The sequence below is a fragment of the Lactuca virosa genome, chromosome 4 (genome assembly GCF_052849685.1).
Source record: "Lactuca virosa cultivar CGN04683 chromosome 4, Lactuca_virosa_CGN04683_v6, whole genome shotgun sequence".
Lineage (NCBI taxonomy): Eukaryota > Viridiplantae > Streptophyta > Magnoliopsida > Asterales > Asteraceae > Lactuca > Lactuca virosa.
Window position 1 is genome coordinate 30,358,542 of NC_136429.1, and position 25,530 is coordinate 30,384,071.

Sequence of the window (25,530 nt, forward strand, 5' to 3'; positions counted from 1 at the left end):
TCATATCTACAAGCCTATATCCGTAATCTCTCATCCCAAACATCATATTTATGCTCGTGCACCACTACCTGTAATACGAGAAACTGAGTGGGTCAGGCTTGGGAGCCTGGTGAGCACATAGGGTTTTCAACCCACAATAAATAAGTTATTTAATTTCATCAACCAACAATAACCCGATTACCAGTTCCCGTTATCCTCACTTTACGTCCCTAAACACCTATCATAAGGGACCTATCCTAAGGATCATCATCGGGATGGACACTACTGCTAAGGGTATTCCTCAGCAATAACTGTCCTTAAGGCAACCATGAGGGGGATGGAGTACACCAGTGAACACATCGTTCACAAACACCTACAGGTTGCGAGCCTGCTAGCGTTCCAATGGACTGTCTAGAAGAGTCCGTGGTCATCATCCATACTCCGCTAGATGACAGAGTCAACAACAACAACATCGAGGCCTCTCATCATTTTATTACACATCGTCTATTACATCTACCCATGTTTTACCCCAACATTTTTGTAGATATAAAATACATATACAGTTTAAATCATTTAAAACATGTATGAAAATCTTTCATCAACATAGACAGCAAGTATTCAGACAATATGCACACATAGCACGTAATTTATATTAAATACTCCATATCTATGTGTAAGATGAAAGTACCTATGCACTCACCTGTTAGGATGGTGACTCGGTACTCGGACAACGCTTCGTTATCTCAAAACAATTTTTTCCCTTGACAAAACCTAGTATCAATACCACTAGGGTTTAGTCTAACGTTAACCATGACTAAATAATAGTCTAGCTATTATTACTATTATATAAGCGTTAAACAATACTTATATAACCCATAATAATATCCCGAGTACTTATTATAAGTTCCTAATAACGTTACTATAATTAAATAAAAGCTATATTAAAAATAGCGTAGGCGTAGCTCACTTACAGCGGGTTTTATAGAAATCGGACATCGCTTGGAGCAGCGTTTCCGAACCGAAAGACCCTTTTTCCCGGGACTCCGGGAGCCTCGGGGCTTCCTTCGGGTGCTAGGGGGTTTACCTAGACTTTAGGGGGGGTTAGGGGGATTAGAGAGAGAAACTAGTGAGAGAAAGAAAGAATGGGAAATGTGTGAAGAAAATGAGGGTGGGAGAGGTTCTATTTATAGGGTGAAATATGGCTGAACTTGGTGCCACATGTCACCATCTGGTGGCAAGACTTAGAGAGAAAGCAATGGCCAAGATTGTGCCACGTCACCCATTTTCGCACAACACACTTCCGACTTCTAAAATCCGTAACTTTAACATACGAGCTCCGTTTTTGACGTTCTTTATATCCACGCGTAGATAAAAATAATATCTACAACTTTCATTTTGACTCCGTCGGCTAATTCTCGACCGATCTTAAATTTAACAGTGCGAGGAGATTATACTGTTAAATGTCCGCGTAAAATTCATAACTTCTACATACAGACTCCGTTTTCGTCTGTCTTTTTACCGTTGAGTTCCTATTAATGAGATATTCAATTCTCATTTAGGTCACATAGGCCGAAAACCGCTCGATCTAAAATTCGAGTTTCGGGCTGTGCACTGCTAAGCCAAATCTTAGAAAATTCATAACTTCCTCATACGAAGTCAGATTTGGGCGTTCTTTCTATGCACGCTCTCGGTTTAACGTATACTACAACTTTGGTTTAGATTACTAACGCCAAAAAGTCCTCTATCGTAAACTATTTACGTCACACAGTGTCGTGCCGGTTTTGTCGTGAAACTTCGACAGGTCATAACTTCTTCGTTATAACTCGGATTTCGGCGTTCTTTATATTTACAGAATCCTTGTCACGACCAATACAAATTTCTTCATCGATATTGGGTTAATATAACACTTTATTTTTGATACTTATTTTTATCCTTTTATTATTATATCATTATAAATAAATAATAAGCATATAAAGGCACATAATTCACATAATACTCAAATATTTCATCTTTATTATCTCAAAAGAGTTACAATAGTTGACCTAGACTATTACATCATCTGATAATGCTTAGCCCCAAAACCCGGGCGTTACAAAAGCCATGATCTCTCCATATTTGTTTAGCAGATTTTGTAGTTCTCCAGTCTTTTTTCCTTTGAAGATTTGCAGGAGAGTCATAGGAGTGTTCGAAAGACATAGTTGGCTCCAGATTTTTGAAGTGAGGTGGAGTTTTTGGACGAGGTGGGGTTTGATGGATTTCTTGATCCGGAGACTTTTGTTCTGGAGGGGGAGAATCATGAGATTGCACCGGAGACGATGGTTGGATGATTGCGGTGTTGGTTGCGGTGGTGGTTGCTGAGCTTTAATTCTTTGGTGAGTTGGACCAAATGATGGGATTGGAATTGGAATTGGGATTGTTGCGGTAGATTGATGGTGTTGAGGATTAGAGTGTTCACTTCCCCCTTTTGAGGAAGAAACCATCTGTTTCTCCTCAAACCATTGTCTGAGACCATCAATCTTTGAGAATGCAGTGGTAAACTGAGACTTGATTATATCCGAGAGTTGAGTGTTGGAAGGAACTTCAGTATTGTACAGAAAGTTGTAGTTTTCTTTGGTCATCCGTAGGATTTTATCAACACTGGAGTTAGCCGTGAGAGAACGTCTCAGGCCATTGATTGTTGTTTGGAGTACAGAGAAAGCTGATTCGTATGCGTTGTGTGTTTCTTGAACAAGATTCTTGGAGGAGATGGCTTTATTCTCCAAGGTAGATTAGATTTCATCCTTGAGAGCAGTGACTTCCTTGATGAGATGTTCTGCGGTATATAGGAATTGTTTATGAGCAACAATTATGTTGTTGTCAAGGGCTCGGATACCCATTTCCACCTTTAGAGAGAGTCTTTCAGCAGCCATTCTTTCTCTAGTCTCTAGTCTCTCAATTCTTTCTGCCAGTGACTGCGGACCACCAATATCTGAGTCTTACGGTTGGGTACTGGTGACTGCAGCCAAAATCTTGTCAACCTTTCACTGGAGGGAGAGAAATTCCTTTCGAGATACAGCAAGCTTCTTTTTCTTCTTTTTCTCCTTTGGCTTCGAGGTAGAGTGTTGAGAGACACTTGACTCGTCTTCTTCATCAAAGATAATTAAAAAGTCGTCTGGATCAAAGATATGAAGATGAGATGCCCTGGAGACCTTAGGGCGTGTTATACCAATGAGATCCTCTTGGGATCCCGATGGGGTTGTGTCTCCATGTTCAAGTGAAACAGATGCACTTGTTGCATCTGAGTAGCTAGAGAGGGTTGAAGCAAATAAGCCTGCGGGTGCTCCAAGGACTACCGGAGCCTTTTGAGAGACTGTTGTATTTGTTGGGTCACGCATTTGGCTCTGGCTAGGGATGGTCTTCTGCCTTTTGTGTCTGAGGATAGGACCGGAGTCATCATCAGAGTCTTCTTCGATATTGACAGCAATTTCTACTTGTGAGTTGGAGGGGGAGTCAGGAGCTTCATCCGAAGATTCGATAGTTTTGGACTTGCGTTTCTTTGAAGGATTTTCGCCCTTTCTGGCTATGTTACGGGGAGCTTTCTTCGAAAGTTTCTTATGACGCATAGTTGTGGGAGGGTTAGATTGTTATGTGGTAGGAGGGACTGAAGTTGTGATAGCGGGTGTGGATCTTGAAGGACCTTGGGTTGCGGTAGTGGCTATTATTTGCTAACTGGGACGAGGCGGGGAAGAATGGTATGTGTCAATACCATTCGTAGCCTCGAGGTGATCAGTAACTTCTCGGGTTTCAAGTCCAATAGACTTTAGAATATGTTCAGGCAGTCTTCTAAGAGGTCCAAAAATTGATTGATCTTTGGAAAGAGTGTACCTTTTTAAGTCGAGAGTGACAAAGAAGTTGATGTCATCACCCATGCTGAGTTTTGTTGGATATAGTGTCTAAGTCCATAACTTTATTTGGTATGTACTTGACCCGACCCGACATGGTCCATTTGGGTTGCATGGCATTGCAATACTTGGATAGACTAAATGAGAGAATAAGGCACTTATGATTATTAATATATTATAAGTTCTAATATATTAATAATAGTATTATTTAGTTAGTATTGATCAAGTATTAATCTAGTATTAATCTAGTGATCAAAGTGAGACTAATTAAATATATAGGGTTGATTATGACAATCATCAATTCTTTTATGGTGGATTAATGATCCATGGTTTATGGGTTTGGTTATAACCATATGGAGCTCCATGGATAGTCTATGGGAGTTACAAACCCATGGGTCATGAGAAATCAAGAGTCATGACAATTAAGGGCATTCATGTGTAAACCCTAATTGTGACAACACTATAAAAGGAACCCTATGGCTAGCAAAATCGTGACCTAGTGTTACTAGAGAGGGCATAACCGATTTTGAGTGCTAAAAGTATTATCTCAAGTTATTCCAAGTCTTGTGGTGTTGTGTGAAGCATTTGAGGCACAACATTTGGGGTGCTAGGCTCACAAAGTCTTGAAGGAATCCAAGCAACAACAAGGTATGTATTTCTACTAGTTTTATGTTCTATGTAATCCCCATGCCATGCTAGTTAGGAAATAACCTTGAAAAAGAAATTTGCATGTATATAGAGAAAACATAGATTCAAGGTTATTAGGGTTGCATGTACACTTAGGAAGTGTTAGAATGCTCAAAACCCATCAATGGTATCAGAGCCTAGGATTGTTTTCTGTATACTTGATGCAAAACTGCTTAAAAATCGAAAATTCTGCACTCTGACGACTGGACTCGCCGATTCCATGGGGAGGACTCGCCGAGTCCATGAACAAATTCATCCTACTCGACGAGTAGAATAATGCACTCGGCGAGTAGGAGCGTGCTGGGCAGTTTTTTCGAGTTTTGTTGCTGGAAATGGATTAAGATCATTATCCCAATCTGTTTTGGACTTGTAAAATCTGTTTTTCAAAATGATAATGATTATGTTAACCCATTTTACATGACTTTTATCAATTTTCAAGTATTGTATATGTTTATATGATTTCTTGAAATTGCTTGACATGAATTTGTGTTCTTATGAGTTTTAGAAGATCATAGGAATTATGTGTAACCTCCATGTGTGTTTAATTCATGATCTTAATGGCAATGATGGTGTCCATAGCTTGTCCTCAAGTTATGGATAACCAAAAGTCACTTCTTTAAATTGTGATTAAAGAACTAAAGAGGTTTCATAAAATGAAGAGTCTTCATTTTTATGAACCATTAAAACTCATAAGTTACAAATTGAAGAGACTTGGAATAGTTTCAAATCTTGCCCTCAAGTTTTGGAATTTGAAAAGTCTTACACTTTAATACTTTAATTCCAAATTAAACCTTAGATTTTTAAATGGTTTAAAAATCAACACTTATACTATTATTATAATTTTATTATATAGATATGTATAAGATTATGTCATTCTTACCGTTAGTAGGCCACATTCACGAAGCCGGTCTATAAGGGGGGTATAAGGTTGTTGCCTATAAAATGGTGACTTAATGGGTGTCCACTCTCACCCACCGCTTCCTTGATCGGTGGAGGGTCGTTAGCTGAACGGGTAGGATACGACTTTAAATACTCGTTAAAAGTATAATGAATTATAAAGTAACTATACATTATAAATTCCCAATCTTAGTTACTTTAGGAAAATGTGAAATTGGTGCTAGCCCATAAAATTACACTTTGTACCTTACCAAGTCGTTAGTGGAGCGTGTGTGGTTAACCGGCACACTAACATGGACTAGTAAGAGTCGCAAAGGGTAACTTGACTTTATTATTGATCGGTGGAGCGTGTGTGGTTAACCGGCACATCGATTAGGTAATATTGTTGAGGCTACCAAGTCAATTTGTATGGTTATTCACACCTTGTTTGTGATCCTCGGCATCCCAGTCACAAACTTGAGAGGGCACAATCGAGATTCAAACATGCCATTGAAAAGTTCAATGTATCTCAAAAGATCTAGGAGTTTCAAAACCAATAAAACCTAATAATAAAATATTTCGTTCTTATGGTGGAAATTGGTAAATCGTCATTTACCTACCTTCAAATATTTTATAGTATGGATTACGGCATCCCTCTTCCAACTATAAATAGTTTGTTGGATCCTAGCCTTAATATTTCATTTGGGTGAATTATTAAGGATTCCTAATCTAATGAAACTTGTCTTTCTTTCCTTTCAGATGTCTTCCAACAATGCTTCTGGCTCAAACCCAACAGGCTCCTTTTCCCTGATGAACTTGTGTGGTAAGGTCATCTTTGATGGATCCAATTTCAATGAGTGGATCAGAAACATCAGAATGATTACCCGCTATGAGGACAAAGAATATTTCCTCGATAGGGAGTTTAAGGTTGTGAGTGAAGCCACTGCTACTCCTGAAGAGTTTGCGGAGTTTTTTGCACATGAAAAGGATGCTACTAAAGTAGCATGCATCATGATGGCCACCATGACTCCTGAACTTCAAAAATCCTATGAAGATTTCTACCCCTATGAGATGCACCTGGATCTGATGGAAAGGTACCATCAGAGCGCGCGTCAGGAGAGGTATGAAATCATCTCCTCCATGATAACCGCAAGGATGAAGGATGGTGAACCCATCACCGGTCACTTGCAGAAGATGCAAAGGTTCGTTGACCGGTTGCTGAAGCTAAATGTTGACTTTCCTGAGGAAATGGCGATTGACATCATTCTCCATTCCTTACCTCCAAGTTATGATCAGTTTCGTATGACTTATCATATGAACAAGGAGGAAGTCACACTTAGCAAACTTCAAGGACTCTTAAGGACAGCTGAAAATGGCCTTAAGGGTAAAGCGGTTGCTACTTCTACTCCTTCAACAGCCCCTGTTCTGGCTATTGGGCAGGGAAAGGGTAAGAAGAGTAAAAGCCCTTCAAAGGGTACCAAGGGTAAGACTCTTGATGGTTCCTCTTCAAGTGGGACAAAGAAAGGTCCCATTACTCCTTCTTCAAACCCAAAGGAAGCACAATGCTTCTATTGCCAGGATAAGGGACACTTCAAGCGAAGCTGCCCTAAATATCTGCAAGATGTAAAGGATGGGAAGGTTAAACCCACCCATGCAGGTATTTACACAATATTGTCTAATAACTCATCTAATGCTAATTCTTGGGTGCTTGATACAGGTTGTGGTATTCACATCTGTACTGATTTGCAGGCACTAAGAAGAAGTGAGCAAGTGGAGCACGGGAAGATAAACTTAGTCATGGGCAACAGGAAAGCATCACCTGTTACCAAGATAGGAGTTTATTCTTTATTGCTTAATAATGGGTTAATGTTAGATTTGAATAAGTGTTGTTACTCGCCCGAAATGGCGAGAAATATTATTTATTTTCATGGCTTGTACAAACAAGGTTTTTCATTTTCATTTGATAATAAAAATGGTGCTATTAATGTTTATTACAATGATGTATTTTAAAGCATTACCTTGTGATGGTGTATATGAAGCTGTGAATGTTGTAGACAATCTAGGAAATAATGTGTTGTATATTGATTCTTCAGATAGCTTGGATAAAGCATCCTTGTGGCATTGTCGTCTTGGACATGTTAACAAGAAGCGCATAGGCCAACTCCAAAAGGCTGGAGTCTTGGAATCATTTGACCTCAAGTCAGATGATAGTTGCGAGTCTTGTTTGCTTGGAAAAATGACAAAGTCACCCTTCACAGGTACTTGTGATAGGGGTGAAGGTTTGTTGGACCTTGTACACACGGATGTGTGTGGGCCCTTCAGAGTTGCTACAAGGGATGCTAATCGCTATTATGTGACTTTTACTGATGATTACAGTAGATATGGATATATTTACTTAATCAAGCATAAGTCAGAAACCTTTGAAAAGTTCAAAGAGTTTAAGCAGGAATAGGAGAATCAATTGGGCAGGAACATCAAGATGCTCCGATCCGATCGAGGAGGAGAGTATCTTAGCATTGAGTTCCTTGACTATCTTAAGGAATGTGGGATTGTCTCACAATTGACACCTCCCAGAACACCACAGTTGAATGGTGTAGCTGAGAGGCGCAATCGAACCTTGTTGGATATGGTTCGTTCCATGATGGTCGAGCTTTGTTACCAATCTCTTTCTGGGGGTATGCCTTAGAGACTGCCGCCCATATCCTTAATCTAGTCCCTACTAAAAAGGTTGCCAAAACACCTCACGAGATATGGACTGGGAAAGTTCCCAATTTGGACCACATCAAGATTTGGGGTTGTGAAGCTTTCGTGAGGCGTGAGACTCATGATAAGCTTGAACCTCGAAGTGAGAGGTGTATTTTCATCGGCTACCCACAGAGATCCTTTGGTTACCTCTTCTACAGACCCAGTGATAATGTGGTCTTTGTAGCAAGAAGAGGAGTCTTTCGTGAGAGAGAATTCATAAGCCAAGGGGACAGTGGGAGGCAAATTGACCTTGAAGAGCTTCAAGAGTCAAGTGGTGAAGGAACCTCAAATGCTATCGACCAACCTGAGGAGGAAACTCCTGTTGATCCGATAGATGAGTCTGTACCTCCAAGACGTTCCACTAGGGTGAGGAACACACCTGATTTTTATTATGGTTATCACATCACCACTGAAGGTGATACATTTATTAGTGATAGTACACTAATAGATTTGGATGAACCTAATAACTACAGGGAAGCCATGGCAGGCCCTGAGTCTGCTAAATGGAAGGAGGCTATGGACAGCGAGATTCAGTCCATGTATGACAATCAAGTTTGGAACTTGGTTGACAATGTACCAGGTCGTAAGACAGTTGGGTGCAAATGGATCTTCAAGAAGAAGACCGACATGGATGGGAAGGTACATACTTACAAAGCGCGACTGGTTGCGAAGGGCTTTACTCAAACTCCGGGAGTTGACTATGATGAGACCTTCTCACCAGTAGCTAAGATTAAGTCTATTAGAGTATTGTTAGCCATAGCTACATTTCACGATTATGAAATATGGCAAATGGATGTCAAAACCGCTTTCCTTAATGGAAAGTTGGCTGAGGATGTTTACATGGCTCAACCAGAGGGTTTTGTCGATACAAGATACCCTAATAGAGTGTGTAAGCTTGATAAATCCATTTATGGATTGAAACAAGCATCTCGCAGATGGAATCTTTGCTTTGATGAGAAAGTCAAAGAGTTTGGCTTTTCTAGGAGTGAGGATGAGTCTTGTGTGTATGTCAAGGCTAGTGGGAGCATAGTTAGCTTCTTGGTGTTGTATGTGGATGACATACTTCTCATAGGAAACGATGTCCCAACCTTGCAGGAGGTTAAGTCCTGGCTTGGGAAGTGTTTCGCTATGAAGGACCTTGGGGAAGCTGCCTATATCCTAGGGATAAGGATATTGAGAGATAGGAGTAAGAGACTAATTGGACTTAGTCAAAGTACTTACTTGGATAAGGTGCTAAAGAGGTTCAGTATGCAAGATTCCAAGAAAGGAGAATTACCAATCCAGAGTAATGCCAAGCTGAGTAAAACTCAGAGTCCGAGTACAGAGGCTGAGATAGATGAAATGAGTCATATACCATATGCTTCCGCTGTGGGCTCGATCATGTATGCTATGACTTGTACTCGCCCTGATGTGGCTTTTACTTTGAGCATGGTCAGTAGATATCAAGGGAACCCTGGCAAGGCACACTGGACAGCGGTAAAGAACATTCTCAAGTATCTGCGGAGGACTAAGGATTGGGTCCTTACCCTCGGAGGCAGTGATGACTTGAGAGTGGAAGGATATAGCGATGCTAGCTTCCAGACTGATAGGGATAATTTCCGCTCTCAGTCAGGCTGGGTCTTTATCCTAAATGGAGGGGCAGTTACTTGGAAAAGTTCCAAGCAGGAGACAGTAGCTGATTCTACTTGTGAATCAGAGTACATAGCAGCAAGTGAAGCAGCTAAGGAGGCGATATGGCTAAAGAACTTCATCGGAGACCTTGGAGTTGTACCAGCTATAAAGGAGCCAATGGAAATTTTCTGTGACAGTGAAAGTGCGGTTGCTTTGGCTAAGGAACCGAGAGATCACGGGAGATCTAGGCACATTGACAGAAAATACCATTTCATCAGACATCGAATAGAAGAAGGACTCCTCGTGGCTAAGAGGGTATCATCAGATGAGAACCCGGCAGATCCCCTTACGAAGGGACTGAGCAGGGTTAAGCATTTACAGCATGCGAGGCGCATTGGGCTGAAGGATGATATTAGTTTCAATAATTAGATTCCTGAAACTTGTAAAATGTAATTGACATTTGATGATAAATAAAAGTTGTTATTTATTTATGAGTAAGGTGTTACTATCTTGTGTTGATTGTTTACTATGTTTCAATTTTGCATGTTTTTACTTCCAGAATAATTATGTTATTATTCAAACCATCCACAGTCAGTCAAACTTTGGAAGTAAGTATTGATTTAAGACTGTCATGAATTTGGCTTGTATGATTTGTCTAAAAGTGCTTTGGACAATGCAATGGTTGCTACAACATTCATGAGTACTCATAAGGGCTGAGTATTGGATCCAACCCACGCTCACTTGCATCACTTCATGGAATTTATCTCGAGTGATCGTGAGACGGTAATATCATATAAATCTTCAAACCTAGAGATATGAGTTGTTGACTATGAGTTGGTTATTCATTGATTGCACGAAAACGCATTGGTAACTCGATGTCATAAAACGTGCCTTTGTGAATAATTCAACAAGTAGTTAGTACAAGCATATCAGTCGAAGTTTATCTGTTCCTTCTAGAAATAGAAGCGATATCTGGGCCCCTCGATGATTTGGTTTTGACTTATGTACCGGGTCCGGTCAGAACCTAATTGATGTGTTCAATTTAGTTCTATGTCGAAACAAATCAGAGATCGAGAAACAAATGCTGGATAATAAGTAAGACCATGTTCCATGTGTTTGTCCGGCTGATATCATGAGAACAGAGGATTATATGATCACTTATCTTAAATGGCGTATCATCATCATCTCAGTTTCGAGAGACTTTGAAAGAGCTACGATTGCTAGTCGGATTTTGAAGTCATATTGGCAAATATAGTTATTAGACTTATCCAAGTGGGAGACTGTTGGATATAGTGTCTAAGTCCATAACTTTATTTGGTATGTACTTGACCCGACCCGACATGGTCCATTTGGGTTGCATGGCATTGCAATACTTGGATAGACTAAATGAGAGAATAAGGCACTTATGATTATTAAAATATTATAAGTTCTAATATATTAATAATAGTATTATTTAGTTAGTATTGATCAAGTATTAATCTAGTATTAATCTAGTGATCAAAGTGAGACTAATTAAATATATAGGGTTGATTATGATAATCATCAATTCTTTTATGGTGGATTAATGATCCATGGTTTATGGGTTTGGTTATAACCATATGGAGCTCCATGGATAGTCTATGGGAGTTACAAACCCATGGGTCATGAGAAATCAAGAGTCATGACAATTAAGGGCATTCATGTGTAAACCCTAATTGTGACAACACTATAAAAGGAACCCTATGGCTAGCAAAATCGTGACCTAGTGTTACTAGAGAGGGCATAACCGATTTTGAGTGCTAGAAGTATTATCTCAAGTTATTCCAAGTCTTGTGGTGTTGTGTGAAGCATTTGAGGCACAACATTTGGGGTGCTAGGCTTACAAAGTCTTGAAGGAATCCAAGCAACAACAAGGTATGTATTTCTACTAGTTTTATGTTCTATGTAATCCCCATGCCATGCTAGTTAGGAAATAACCTTGAAAAAGAAATTTGCATGTATATAGAGAAAACATAGATTCAAGGTTATTAGGGTTGCATGTACACTTAGGAAGTGTTAGAATGCTCAAAACCCATCAAGTTTAGCATCCTTGTGGAGATCCGAGATGCAGAGAGACCAGAAGCGTGCGAAGGTGAGTTCAGTTGGGTCTTATCTCGGATTCTCCTTGGGAACATATTGAAGAAATTCATCCCAGAGAATCTGACCGTAGTTCACTGCGTTGCCAGTGAAAATGCTCCATACAAGTTCTAACAGTTTGAGTCCCATGTTGTTTGTGCCTCCGGTTCTGCCAGAGAGACTCCAGATGATGAAATGACAGACAAATTGCCATACCACAGGCAGTTGGTTTTTCTTGAACTCCCCAATTCCTTTCAATTTCTTCTGATACCCCATCTGGTATAGGGTTGAGGTGATATCAGTAGTGCTGGGAGAGTAGATTCTGGTTGAAGGAAGAACTTCAAGATTGATTGCATTCAGAAACTTTTATTTGGTCAAGATGACTAAAGAATCATCGATCAAGTTCTAGTGAATTTCTTGAGGGTTTGAGTTTGGGCGAAAGTTGAGAAAGCACATTTGAAGAGTGTTGAAAGAGGAACCACGTCTGTGAAGGTATTGAAAGCTCCAAACAATGGATGAGATGACAGAAACTTAATCATCAGTCGAATCGATGCATTATAAGAAGGATGATCTTCAAACACAACCCTAAAATTGCTAGAGGCTATCGTCGGAGAGTGATTCTTTGTTGTTGAGTCAGAACCAGTTGGTTGAACCGACGCAGATGCTTTTGATTGCTTTTTCGAAATCCCGGATTTCACCATTTTTTGAAAAGGTTTAGGAACTTGCAGAAAAAACAGAATGCAAGAAGGAGAAGAAGAGAAGGATCGTCTTGAGTTCAGAAAGCGTAAAGCTTTCTTGGGAGGGAAAAAGGGTTTTTATAGCATCGGATTTCAAAAGTTATGTAAATTAATTTATTAACAGTTGTTAATGGTAAAAACCCTTGGGTTTAAGTCATTATCAGCCATTTAAAAATTAAACGAAAACAATTTTTATTTAAGAAAATTAGGGCATTTAATGACTGTCAGGTCATTATCACACGTTTGAGGAACGTGTGGAAGGGGGGGTCAAAAAATCCGTTGGGTAAATGGGAAGTGGAAACGGATTAAACCACCTCATCGTGAGTATTGACAAAAATTAGTTCAATGTTACCTTTGAGAATATGGTCTTTGATGAAGTGATATCGGAGTTCAATGTGTTTCGTATTTAAGTGATGAATGGGATTGTGAGAAATCGCAATGGCACTCTCTGAGTCACAGTAAATCAGTATCCGCAGCATTCTGTATCTGTAGTCCATCAGTTGGGTTTTCATCCATAAGACTTGAGAACAACAGTTGGCTGCGGCCACATACTCAGCTTCTGTGGTAGACAAAGAAACACAATTTTGTTTTCTTGAGGACCAGCTGACCAATCTTCCTCCAAGAAATTGACAACCACGGGAAGTACTCTTTCTATCCAGTCTGCATCCGACATGATCCGTATCAGTGAAGGCTTGAAGGCTGAAATCCTTTCCTGCGGGGTACCAGAGGCCTAGGGCTTTGCTTCCCTTGAGATATCTAAAGATTTGCTTGAGTGCGGTCAAGTGTGATACTTTGGGATCGGCTTGGTACCTGGTACATAAGCCTGTTGCGAAGACAATGTCAGGTCTGCTTGCGGTGAGGCATATCAAAGAACCAATCATTCCTCTATAAGTTTTGTGATCCACTGATTCTCCGGAGGGATCAGCAGAAATCATATAACCGAAGGCCATAGGAACCTTGGCTGAGGAACAGTCGTCCATTGCGTATTTCTTTAGCAGTTCAGAGGTATACTTTTCCTGGTGAATGAATATCCCTTGAGGGACTTGTTTCACTTGGAGTCCTAGAAAGAAATTGATCTCTCTATTCTTTCTCATTTGGAATTTGTTAGTCATGAGCTTTGCAAATTCATCCACCATACCTTGATCTGTTGACCCAAATATGATATCATCTACATAGATTTGTACAAGCATAAGGTGATTACCATTTGACTTCCTAAATAATGTGGGATCAATCACACCTCTTTTGTATTCGGACGTGACAAGAAACTCAGAGAGAGTCTTGTACCATGCCATTGGTGCTTGCTTAAGACCATAGACTGCTTTCTCAAGCTTGAAACAATAATCTGGGAAATCTTGATTTTCGAAGCCTGGAGGTTGTTGTAAGTAAACCTCTTCTTTCAGTTCACCATTCAGGAAGGCACTTTTTACATCCATTTGATATACTATGATATTTTTGTGTGTCGCATATGCTAAAAAGATGTGTATGGCTTCCATCCTGGCTACGGGGACATACGTTTCATCATAGTCAACACCTTCCAGTTGACTATACCCCTTAGCAACTAATCTTGCTTTGTTTCGCACAACCGCACCGGATTCATCAAGTTTATTTTTGTACACCCATCTTGTTCCAACAACAGTGTGACCTTTTGGTTTTGGAACTAGCTTCCAAACCTTGTTTCTTTCAAACTCGGCTAGTTCGTCTTGCATGGCGGTGATCCAGTCGGGTTCTAGGAGAGCTTCCTTGATGGATCAAAGCTCGATTGCGGACATGAAGGATGCGCAGTGGCAGTGGTCCATTAGATCATTAGAAGATCGAGTTTGTATGCCTGTTGATGGGTTACCAATGATTTGACCCAGTGCGTGGTCCTTCGTCCAGACATGCAGACGAGGTTATAGGTGATCAGCGGCTGCGGTGGAGGGAATGTCTTCTATATCAGGAGACTCTGCAGTTGGGGTAGGCAGTTCCCCCTCGACTTGTGAACAGCCTGCAGAAGTGTCTTGGACTGAAGGATTTTGATCAACATTTGAGTGAGGTTCCCCCTGGATTGTGGATGGGAGTTCCCCCTAGATTGCGGATGGGAGTTCCCCCTGGATTGCGGATGGGAGTTCCCCTTGGATTGAGGAATGAGTAATAATCCTTAAATCAGTTCTTGTGTCGATGTTCTCTATTTCTTCATCGTCAGAGTCTGAGACGTTGGATTAAGTTGTGACTCTGTGGATAGATATCGGAGCTGCGTCTTCAATAACTGGAACCTCGATGGTTGGCGTTTGAACCGGAGTTGTGATTTCCCCCTCAACCGATGAGGTGGAAGTTCCATGCGATAAGTCTTCAGACATTGAGGGTCCAGATACTTCTGTGTGTTGGTGTTGAGCTTCCGGAGACACAAGAATTTCAGATAGATGAGCAGTCTCTACGGGGTCAAATAGGTCATCATAGTTGACTTCAACTATGTTAAGAGGACCCGAGGAGACTGGGATATCACTTTCCATTATGAACTTTGTTTCAGATGAGGGAGTAGTGTTACGGACGAAATAATCATCAAATTTAACATTGAAGCTTTCGACGATTAGCCTTGTGCGTCTGATGAGAACCCTGTAGGGCACCTTGTTTCTTAAATAGCCAAGAAAAATTCCTTCATCTGACTTCAGTGCAAACTTGTTGAGGTGATCTTTGTTGTTGATCACAAAAAATCTACACCCAAATATGTGAAAGAATCTGACATTTGGTTTGCAGTTGTTCAGGCCCTCATAAGGAGTTTTGTTGAGACGCCTGCAAACAATACTTCGGTTCTGAACAAAGCATGCAGTTGACACGGCTTCGGCCTAGAAGTATAGAGGAAGATTTGCAAAGTTTAGCATAGATCTGGCTGCTTCGACTAGAGTACAGTTTCTTTGCTCTACAACTCCATTTTGTTGCGGTGTGTAGGGAGCTGAGAAGTTATGACTAATGCCTTTGGAAACCAAGAAACTATTCAAGAGATGATTTGTAAACTCGGTCCCATTGTCACTTCGTATTCTTTGCACCGGTAACTTGATTTGAAGTTCAATCTATTTCATGAAGTTGATCAGAACTTGCGGTGTTTCGGATTTGAGCCTCAGGAAGAAGACCCGAGTGAAATGAGTGAAGTCATCAACTATAACCAGTATATACTTCTTGTGATGGAGACTGGCTACGGTAGATGGACCATAAAGATCAATGTGTAAGAGCTCTAAGGGTTCAGAAATTGATTAATCAATCACTAGTGGATGACTTCCCTTTTATTGTTTGCCACACTCACAAGCTGGGCAGAGAGTATCATTATTGTACTTCAGAATGGGGAGACCTCAGACGAGTTCTCCTGTGATAAGGTTGTTGATATACCGAAAGTTTAGATGAGCTAGCTTGCGATGCCACAGCCAGCTGACTTCGGATACTGCTTTGGACAAAAAGCACAACTGCGGTTTCCCGATGATCAATGAGACATCCAAAGGATACATTGTTCCTTCGGACTTAGATTTGATCAAACAGGTGCTTCTATCACTTGTCATAAGGTAGCAGTATTCATTATCAAACTCAACCTGATGGCCTGCTTTGCATAGTTATCCAACACTGATGAGATTATGTTTTAGGCCTTCTACATAAGCAACCTTTTGTATTGAGAAGTTTCATGTTGTTAACAAACTGTAACCTCTGATGATTCCATTCGCATTGTTGCCAAATGTGACATTTCCACTGTTACATATAGGCCCGAAATCCCGAAGGTATTCTAACCTTCCGGTCATGTGCAAGGAGCAGGCACTATCTATCAACCACTCATCTTCTTGTTCCTCCTGGCACGTTGCCTGCTAAAATTACATGGTTAGTTTGGGCACCCAAACAAGTTTGGAGCCCAGGGTTACAAGTGAATGCTTTTTCTTAGATGCATGAACAGGGATTGTGGGAATAGGTTTCGTGTCAATCTTGAGACCTAGACCTGGGTGTTTATGAACTTTTGGAGTGTTACGTGGTTTTGGAAAGTTACGAGCTTGGACTTGAAAAGACTTTTTCTGAGGATAAAATCCAAAGGAAACATGTTTCTCATTTATCCAGACACTATACTTGGTCGGCGGTCCAGAGGGTGTAGTGTGATTCTTATGACCAGTCCAAGGGTGAGTTCTAAGAGTTCTGACTGCGGTGCCCTTGGGATTTGAAAAAGTATGAGCACGTGAATTCCTCCTAGTTTGTGTTCTTTTGACAAACTGATGTGACTTAAAAGGTGTAGGAGTTGGTAAAACCCCTTTCCATTTTGGTTCGTCAAAGGAATAGATTTGAAAACGATACCTTTGAAAAGACTTAACTCTCTTTTGGGATTTGTCACAAGAGTTTGAAAAAATTCTTGGAACTGTACATTCCTCTTTGTCTAATTCCTTGACTATAGTGTTTTTTGAAAACTGATTTGAGACAACAGGTTTTTCAGAACTCTTTTTGTTTGGAACTTTGGCTTGTTTTTTGTTTTTGAAAAAGATTTCCCCCTTTTTACCACGAGATTTATGTTCTTCTTTGAAATCCAGTTTTGCTTGGGTTTTTGGAGAACCGCAGTCAGTGATGTTCAACTGTAGTTTCCTCGAAACGTTTGGCTGTTTTTGAAAACGAGGGCTTGAGTCATCTGAACTAGATGACTCAGGACTTAGAGAACATTGACCATATTCAAAATTTTCTATGGGTAACTCATGAAGAATTGGCTGAAGAGTCACTGTGCTCTTGAGTGTGGTCTGCGGTAAGGAAGACTGGACTCCCTCAAAGTAAGTCAAAGATGGTTCCTTAGTTTGAAATTTTATGGAAGACAGTGTTTGTGACATCCCCTAATTTCTCGGCCAGAAAAGACCGATTTAATTTATGCTTTTAAAATAAAGTCAGAGAAATCCTTTTAAAAGATGTTGCGGAATTGGTCCCCAAAACAAAACATGCTAAAAATTTATCAAAACCTTTCTTTAAGAAATTATATATTTTCCTTTTATATCAAAACCTCGGGATGTCATGTTCCGATACAAATCAAAATCATAAACAAGACATTATAAGACTTACAACAGTTATTTACTACTACTGGCCTATAATCCAAAAATCTCTCATCATCATCCGACTATGCTCGGGGTCAACTACCTGTAAGATAAAAAGCTGAGTGGGTCAGGCTTAGGAGCCTGGTGAGCATATAGGGTTTTCAACCCACAATAAATAAATTTATTAATTTCATCAAACAACAATAACCCGATTACCCATTCCCGTTATCCTCACTTTACGTCCCTAAAACATCTATCACAAGGGACCTAGTCTAAGGATTTTCATCGGGGCGACAACACTGCTTTGGGGGTTTCCCAACAATTTATGTCAAATAAGGCAACCATGTGGGGGATGGAGTACAACAAATGAACACCCAAGCTCATTAACACCTACAGGTTGCGAGCCTGCCAACGTTCCACTGGACTGTCTAGAAAAGTCTGTGGTCATCATCCATACTTCGCTAGATGACTGGATCACAATAACATCGAGGCCTCTCATCATTTTAACACACATCGGCTATTTCGTCTACCCATGTTTTACCCAACATATTTGTAGATAAAATACATATACAGTTTAAAACTTGTATAAAACATCTATTCAACAGTCACCTCAATTAAACAATTAATATAATTACACATAGCACGTATTTTATAGAAAATACTTCATATCTAGGTGTAAGATGAAGGTGACTACACACTCACCTGATTTAATGATAATTGGGCAGCACTTCGTTTCCTAAAACGATCGTTTCTGATAAAACCGGGAGTTTTATTGAGAAATCGGGCTCTCCGAGGGTTGGGCTTCAAAACCGAAAAAATAAATTTATCGGGCTTCTCGGGCACTTCGGGACGTGTTTCGGGTGTTTGGTATAATACCGGGGCTTTGGGGGAAGTTGGAATGAAAGAAATATGGGTTTAGGGGTGTAAAATGTCAAATTGGCAAATTATCCCCGGGAGGTCTCGCACCCTTCTATTTATAGGGGCGAGGATTCTGATCGGACGGCTGAGAGGACTCCACGCGGCAGCAGATGCGAAGGTCTGGCACATGGCTTGCACGTGCGAGGGTCCAACTGCTGGCCTCTGATTGGACCGAGGTCTATGGTCCGAGGGGGGAGTCGTGGCGCACCATGCGAAGCTCGGACACGTCAAGAAGGCACGCGTCGGACCGGGATTGGACCAGCACTTCGAATGCGAGGGGGTGTGACACGCCTCGCCAGCTGGCCTCGGTGACTCAGTAATTTCGGACACATGGCGCGTTATGAGCGAAGGTGACGTGGCCGAAGTCCCACCATGCGAAATTTCTCGGATTTAGCATTTTTTCTCGATTTTTGTGCCAAAACTTCTAAAATCCATAACTTTCGCATACGAGCTCCGTTTTTGACATTCTTTATATGCACGCGTAGGTAAAATTACGCTCTACAACTTTCGTTTAGACTTCGTCGCCTAATTTTGATTTTATTTTAATATTATTATTTTTAACAGACCGGGACAGGAAATCCGTTAAAAATTCATAACTTCTTCATCCGACGTCCGTTTTCATCTGTCTTTTTATCGTTGTACTAATTTTCACGTGACCTTCGATTCTCATTTAGGTTGTGTCGGCTGAAAATCACTCGATCTAAAATTCGAGTTTTTAGCTGTTTACTGCTAAGCTGAAACTTAGAAAAATCATAACTTCCTCATACGAAGTCAGATTTGGGCGTTCTTTTTATACATACTCTCGGTTTAACGAACACTACGACTTTCGTTTAGATCACTAAGGCTAAAAAGTAGTTTATCAAAAACTCACTTTTTACGTCATTCGGCACCGTGCCGGTTTTGTCGCGAAACTTTGACAGGTCATAACTTCTTCGTTATAACTCAGATTTCGGTATTCTTTATATATCCGTAATATTTGTCACGACCAGTACAACTTTCTTAATATATATCGGCTTTATCTAATATTTATTTTCGACGCTCATTTTTATTCTTAATTAATTAAATCCTAACAATTAAGCATAAAACACATAATTCACATAATATTCACATAATTCCTTTTCATTTCTTCCAAATGAATTACAAAGGTTAACCTAGACTACTCTGTCAATATTAATGCCTAGCCTAGAAACACGGGCGTTACAATTCTCTCCCCGTTAGGATGATTTCGTCTCCGGAATCACACATCAGCAAACAAATGCGGGCAGCGACTCATCATGTCACTCTCCGTTTCCCAAGTAAGATTTGGCCCATTTGTATGTTTCCATTGCACAAGCACTAAATCGACCATCTTGCGTCGCAACTTCTTAGTCTTACGGTCAACGATTGCCTCAGGTTCTTCAATTAACCTCTTGTTTTCATCCAACCTTAATTCAGAAATCGGAATTATGTCGGGCACATCTCCCGTGAACTTTCTCAAATAACACACATGAAAGGTATTATGAATACCCTCTTGTTCTTCCGGTAATTCTAGCTTGTAAGCTTGATTCCCGATCCTCCGAAGAACTTTAAACGGTCCAATAAACCTTGGACTCAACTTTCCCCTTTTACCAAATCTTATAAGTCCCTTCCACGGCGAGACTTTAAGTAAAACCGAATCTCCAACTTCGAATGATATCGGTTGTCTTTTCTTGTCAGCATAACTCTTTTGTCGATCTTGAGCTGCTAACATCCTTTCCCTAATCACTTTCAACTTTTCAGCAGTCTGATGAACTATTTCAGGTCCCATAAACTGCTTTTCCCCAGCTTCCAGCCAACATGACGGCGTTCGACACTTTTCTCCATACAAAGCCTGATAAGGTGCCATCTTAATGCTCGAGTGGAAACTATTATTATAGGAAAATTCTACTAGAGGTAAGTGTTCATCCCAGTTACCTTGGAATTCCAGGGTACATGCTCTCAGCATATCCTCCAAGGTTTGAATTGTTCGTTCGCTCTGACCATCGGTTTGCGGATGGTAAGCTGTACTCAAACACAACTTGGTACCCAATTCCTCTTGTAGACTCCTCCAAAACCTTGAGGTAAAATGGCTGTCACAATCGGATACAATCGTTAACGGAACACCGTGAAGCCTCATAATTTCCTTCATGTAAGAATTCGCAAGTTTATCCATAGACCATTTCTCGTTGGCTGCTATGAAATGCGCACTCTTAGTGAAGCGATCAACGACCACCCAAATCATGTCGTGACCATTCCTTGTTCTGGGCAGTTTAGTCACAAAATCCATGGTGATGTCTTCCCATTTACCCATGGGTACAAGAAAAGGTTCTAAACTCCCATACGGTTTCTGATGTTGTGCCTTAACCCTAGCACATGTTACACACTCGGCCACATACTTAGCAACATCGAGCTTCATCGTCGTCCACCAATAATAGGGTTTTAGATCCCTATACATTTTTGTACTGCCGGGGTGAATCGAGTACATGGTCTCGTGAGCTTCTTCCATCTGAAGATCTCTTACTCCTATCGTCTTAGGTACCCAAATCCTATCTTTGAATACCTTCAGTCATTGACCGTTTGTATCAAACACTAACGTTTTGCCCAAACGTTCTCCCTTTCGGTCATTTTTCTCTAAAGCTTCCCCTCGAGCTTTCTTTATACTTTCCACAATTGTCGAGACAACTTCAATTCTCAACGCTCTTGGCCTTTTCTTTTCAAGATTTACCTTCCGACCGAGAGCATCAGCAACAACATTTGCTTTACCAGGGTGGTAAAGTATCTCATAGTCGTAGTCCTTGAATAACTCTAGCCAGCGTCGTTGCCTCATGTTCAATTCCTTCTGATTAAAGAGATATTGAAGACTCTTATGATCAGTGAAAAGTTTGCATTTAGTACGATAAAGATAGTGCCTCCATATCTTTAAGGCGAATACTACCGCTGCCAACTCCAGATCATGAGTGAGGTAGTTCTTTTCATGCTCTTTCAATTGCCTCGATGCATACGCTATCACTTTATCCCTTTGGGTCAGAACACAACCTAACCCAACTCCAGAGGCATCACTATAAACTGCGAAGTCATCAACTCCTTCAGGTAACGAAAGAATCGGTGCTTCACACAATTTCTTCTTTAACTTTTCAAAGGCTTCCTTATGCTTCTCATTCCAAGTATAAGTAGCTCCTTTGTGGGTCAAAGCTGTTAATGGAGTAGCGATCGAAGAAAAGCCTTGGATAAATCTTCGATAATATCCAGCTAATCCTAAAAAGCTTCGGATCTTTGTAGGACTTTTTGGTTGTTCCCACTTCATCACAGCTTCAATCTTTGCTGGGTCAACCATTATTCCTTCTTGGTTAACCACATGACCTAAAAATTGGACTTCTTGAATCCAAAATTCACATTTGGAGAACTTTGCATACAGCTTCTCCTTTTTTATAACTTCTAGCATTTCACGCAGATGCTTGTCATGCTCCTTCTTGCTTTTTGAATAAATCAAGATATCATCTATGAATACTATCACGGATTTATCAAGGTATGGTTTACAAGCCCTGTTCATCAAATCCATGAAAGCTGCTGGAGCATTGGTTAGTCCGAACGACATAACCAAAAATTCATAGTGTCCATATCTTATTCTGAATGCAGTCTTCTTAATATCCTGCTCTCTTACCTTTAGCTGATGATATCCTGACCTAAGATCGATCTTCGAAAAATAGCTCGAACCTTGCAACTGATCGAACAGGTCATCAATCCTCGGCAACGGGTACTTTTTCTTTATTGTCGCTTTATTCAGCTCTCTGTAATCGATGCACATTCTCATGCTCCCGTCCTTTTTCTTTACAAATAACACCGGGGCTCCCCAGGGTGATGAACTAGGTCGAATAAAACCTTTGTCCAATAACTCCTGAAGTTATGTCATAAGCTCTTTCATCTCTGTTGGTGCTAATCGATACAGTGCTTTTGTTATCGACGTCGTTCCTGGTAACAAGTCGATACGGAATTCTACTTGTCGATCAGGGGGAAATCCGGGAAGATCTTCGGGAAAGACTTTCGGATAGTCACAGACCACCGGAATATTCTGCACCTCCTTCTTTTCCTTCTTAGCATCGATCGCGAACGCTAGATATGATGTACATCCCTTCACCAAACACTTTCTGGCTTTCATTAGGGAAATGATTCCAGAGCTTACTCTGCGTTTGTCTCCATACACCATAAACGACTCTTTCCCTGGCGGGTTTACTTTTACTATCTTCTTCCTACACAATATTTCAGCATCATTGGCGCTAAGCCAATCCATTCCTAAAACTATGTCGAAACCATTTAACTCGATAGGTAATAATTTGTCGTGGAACTTATTCCCATTCAAGTCAATGAGGATGTTTTTCATACGATGGCTAACAGGTACAAACCTGCCACTAGCAATCTCGACTAATAAAGCATTAACTAGTCTATCAACAGGCAAAGCTATTTTTCTACCAAATTCATGCGAAATAAAGGAGTAATTGGCTCTAGAATCAAACAAAATTTGGGCAGGCAATTCGTTTAAGAGAAAGGTACTTGAAGCGACATCGGCTTCTTCTTTCGCAGCTTCAAGTGTCATCTGAAAGGCTCTCGCCTCGGCTTTGGTGGAAGATTGGGCTTTGTTGCATCCTTCTTCTTCGGACAGTCTTTCAAAACGTGCCCTTCTTCGTTACATCCAAAGCATACCCTCTTGTTGGACGGACACTCGTTGGCATAATGCCCAGTCTTTCCACATTTGTAGCAAGTCACCTCTTCACTACATTTCCCAGAGTGCTTTTTCTTGCACTTTTCACACCATTTCACTTCACCTCCTCCTCTTCCTCCAAACTTCTTAGACTTTGAAAATTTGCTTTTCTTGTTGGAACCTGAAGTTCCTTCAAACTTTCTCTTTTCGCCAACTTCTGTCCTCTCCAGACCCTTCTCTCTGATCTGAGTCTCAACATTCTTAGTAGCCCAGATGGCGGCTTTCAAAGTGGTTGCTTGCTTGACCATCGGACCAAATTCCGCTGGTAATCCGAGGGCAAACTTGTTGACCTTGGAGAGTTCAGTCGGAACTAGATAAGGAACAAGCTTCATCTTTTCCGTAAAACTAGCAGCGTATTCAGTAACGTTCATCTTTCCCTTCTTTAAATTCTGGAACTCATTGTTGATTTCCAGAAGATCCTGCTCAGAGCAGTATTTCAATTTCAGTTGTACCACAAAGTCTTCCCAAGACATCTTGCTAGCTTCTCCCTTGGGCATCGAATCAGCTAGTAACTTCCACCAGGTCAATACACCAGATTTTAACAAAGGAATTGCAAGTGCGGTCTTCTGTTTGTTGCTGCACTCACAACTTTCAAACATTGTCTCCATTTCGGAGATCCAATTCATGACTTCCACCGGTGTCGGGCTTCCAGATAGACACGGTGGTTTGGATGCCATGAAATCTTTGTATTTGCATCCACGACCATCAACTCCTCCATCCTGGTTGTTTCGTCTAACTATCGGTGGGTTGGCTTGACCAAGAGTCCCACTGTAGTTCCCTTCTTCTGATCGCCCTTCATTCAATTCGGGCTGTTCAACAGGTATCGTGGTTTCTTCCCTATTCTGTTGTAGTAATCGCCTTGTCTCCTCCATTTGGCGATCCAACATTATCTGCATCATTGTTTGTACCCCATCCATCGTCATTGGCTCAGGTGCAGCTCCTGCAACAGGTACTTGCTCAAGTACTTGGGGTTGAGGTTGTTGATTCCTGTTTCCATTTGCATTTCCAACTCCACTGCGAGTTCTTGCCATTATAATCTATATACTGAATAAGGCGAATTTAGATCTTTATCCTCGATAGGTATTTTAAATTCTCCTTATCACTCCAAAACGTTTACATGCCAGTTCTAATATCGTAGTCGTACACTTAGAATCCTAAACACATAAGGTTTCCAGATCCGGTCGGCAACAGACCATAGATCCGAACAAATAATGGCATATATGGAAAACATATAACATTTAGCACATAAAAGCATTTTAGGCATCTTTCCTAAAATAAACTAGTGCTCGTGTCTAAAATATGGTAGACACTCATCTCACAATCATCACTTAGCATTTTAAGTTCAAGTCTAGAAATCCTACAAATTCCTAGTTCGCTTAAACTAATGCTCTGATACCAACTGTGACATCCCCTAATTTCTCAGCCAGAAAAGACCGATTTAATTTATGCTTTTAAAATAAAGTCAGAGAGATCCTTTTAAAAGATGTTGCAGAATTGGTCCCCAAAACAAAACATGATAAAAATTTATCAAAACCTTTCTTTAAGAAAGTATATATTTTCCTTTTATATCAAAACCCCGGGATGTCATGTTCTGATACAGATCAAAAGCATAAACAAGACATTATAAGCCTTACAACAGTTATTTACTACTACTGGCCTATAATCCAAAAATCTCTCATCATCATGCGACTATGCTCGGGGTCCACTACCTGTAAGATAAAAAGCTGAGTGCGTCAAGATTGGGAGCCTGGTGAGCATATAGGGTTTTCAACCCACAATAAATAAATTTATTAATTTCATCAAACAACAATAACCCGATTACCCATTCCCGTTATCCTCACTTTACGTCCCTAAAACATCTATCACAAGGGACCTAGTCTAAGGATTTTCATCGGGGCGACAACACTGCTTTGGGGGTTTCCCAACAATTTATGTCAAATAAGGCAACCATGTGGGGGATGGAGTACAGCAAATGAACACCCAAGCTCATTAACACCTACAGGTTGCGAGCCTCTCAGCGTTCCACTGGTCTGTCTAGAAAAGTCCGTGGTCATCATCCATACTCCGCTAGATGACTGGATCACAATAACATCGAGGCCTCTCATCATTTTAACACACATCGGCTATTTCGTCTACCCATGTTTTACCCAACATATTTGTAGATAAAATACATATACAGTTTAAAACTTGTATAAAACATCTATTCAACAGTCACCTTAATTAAACAATTAATA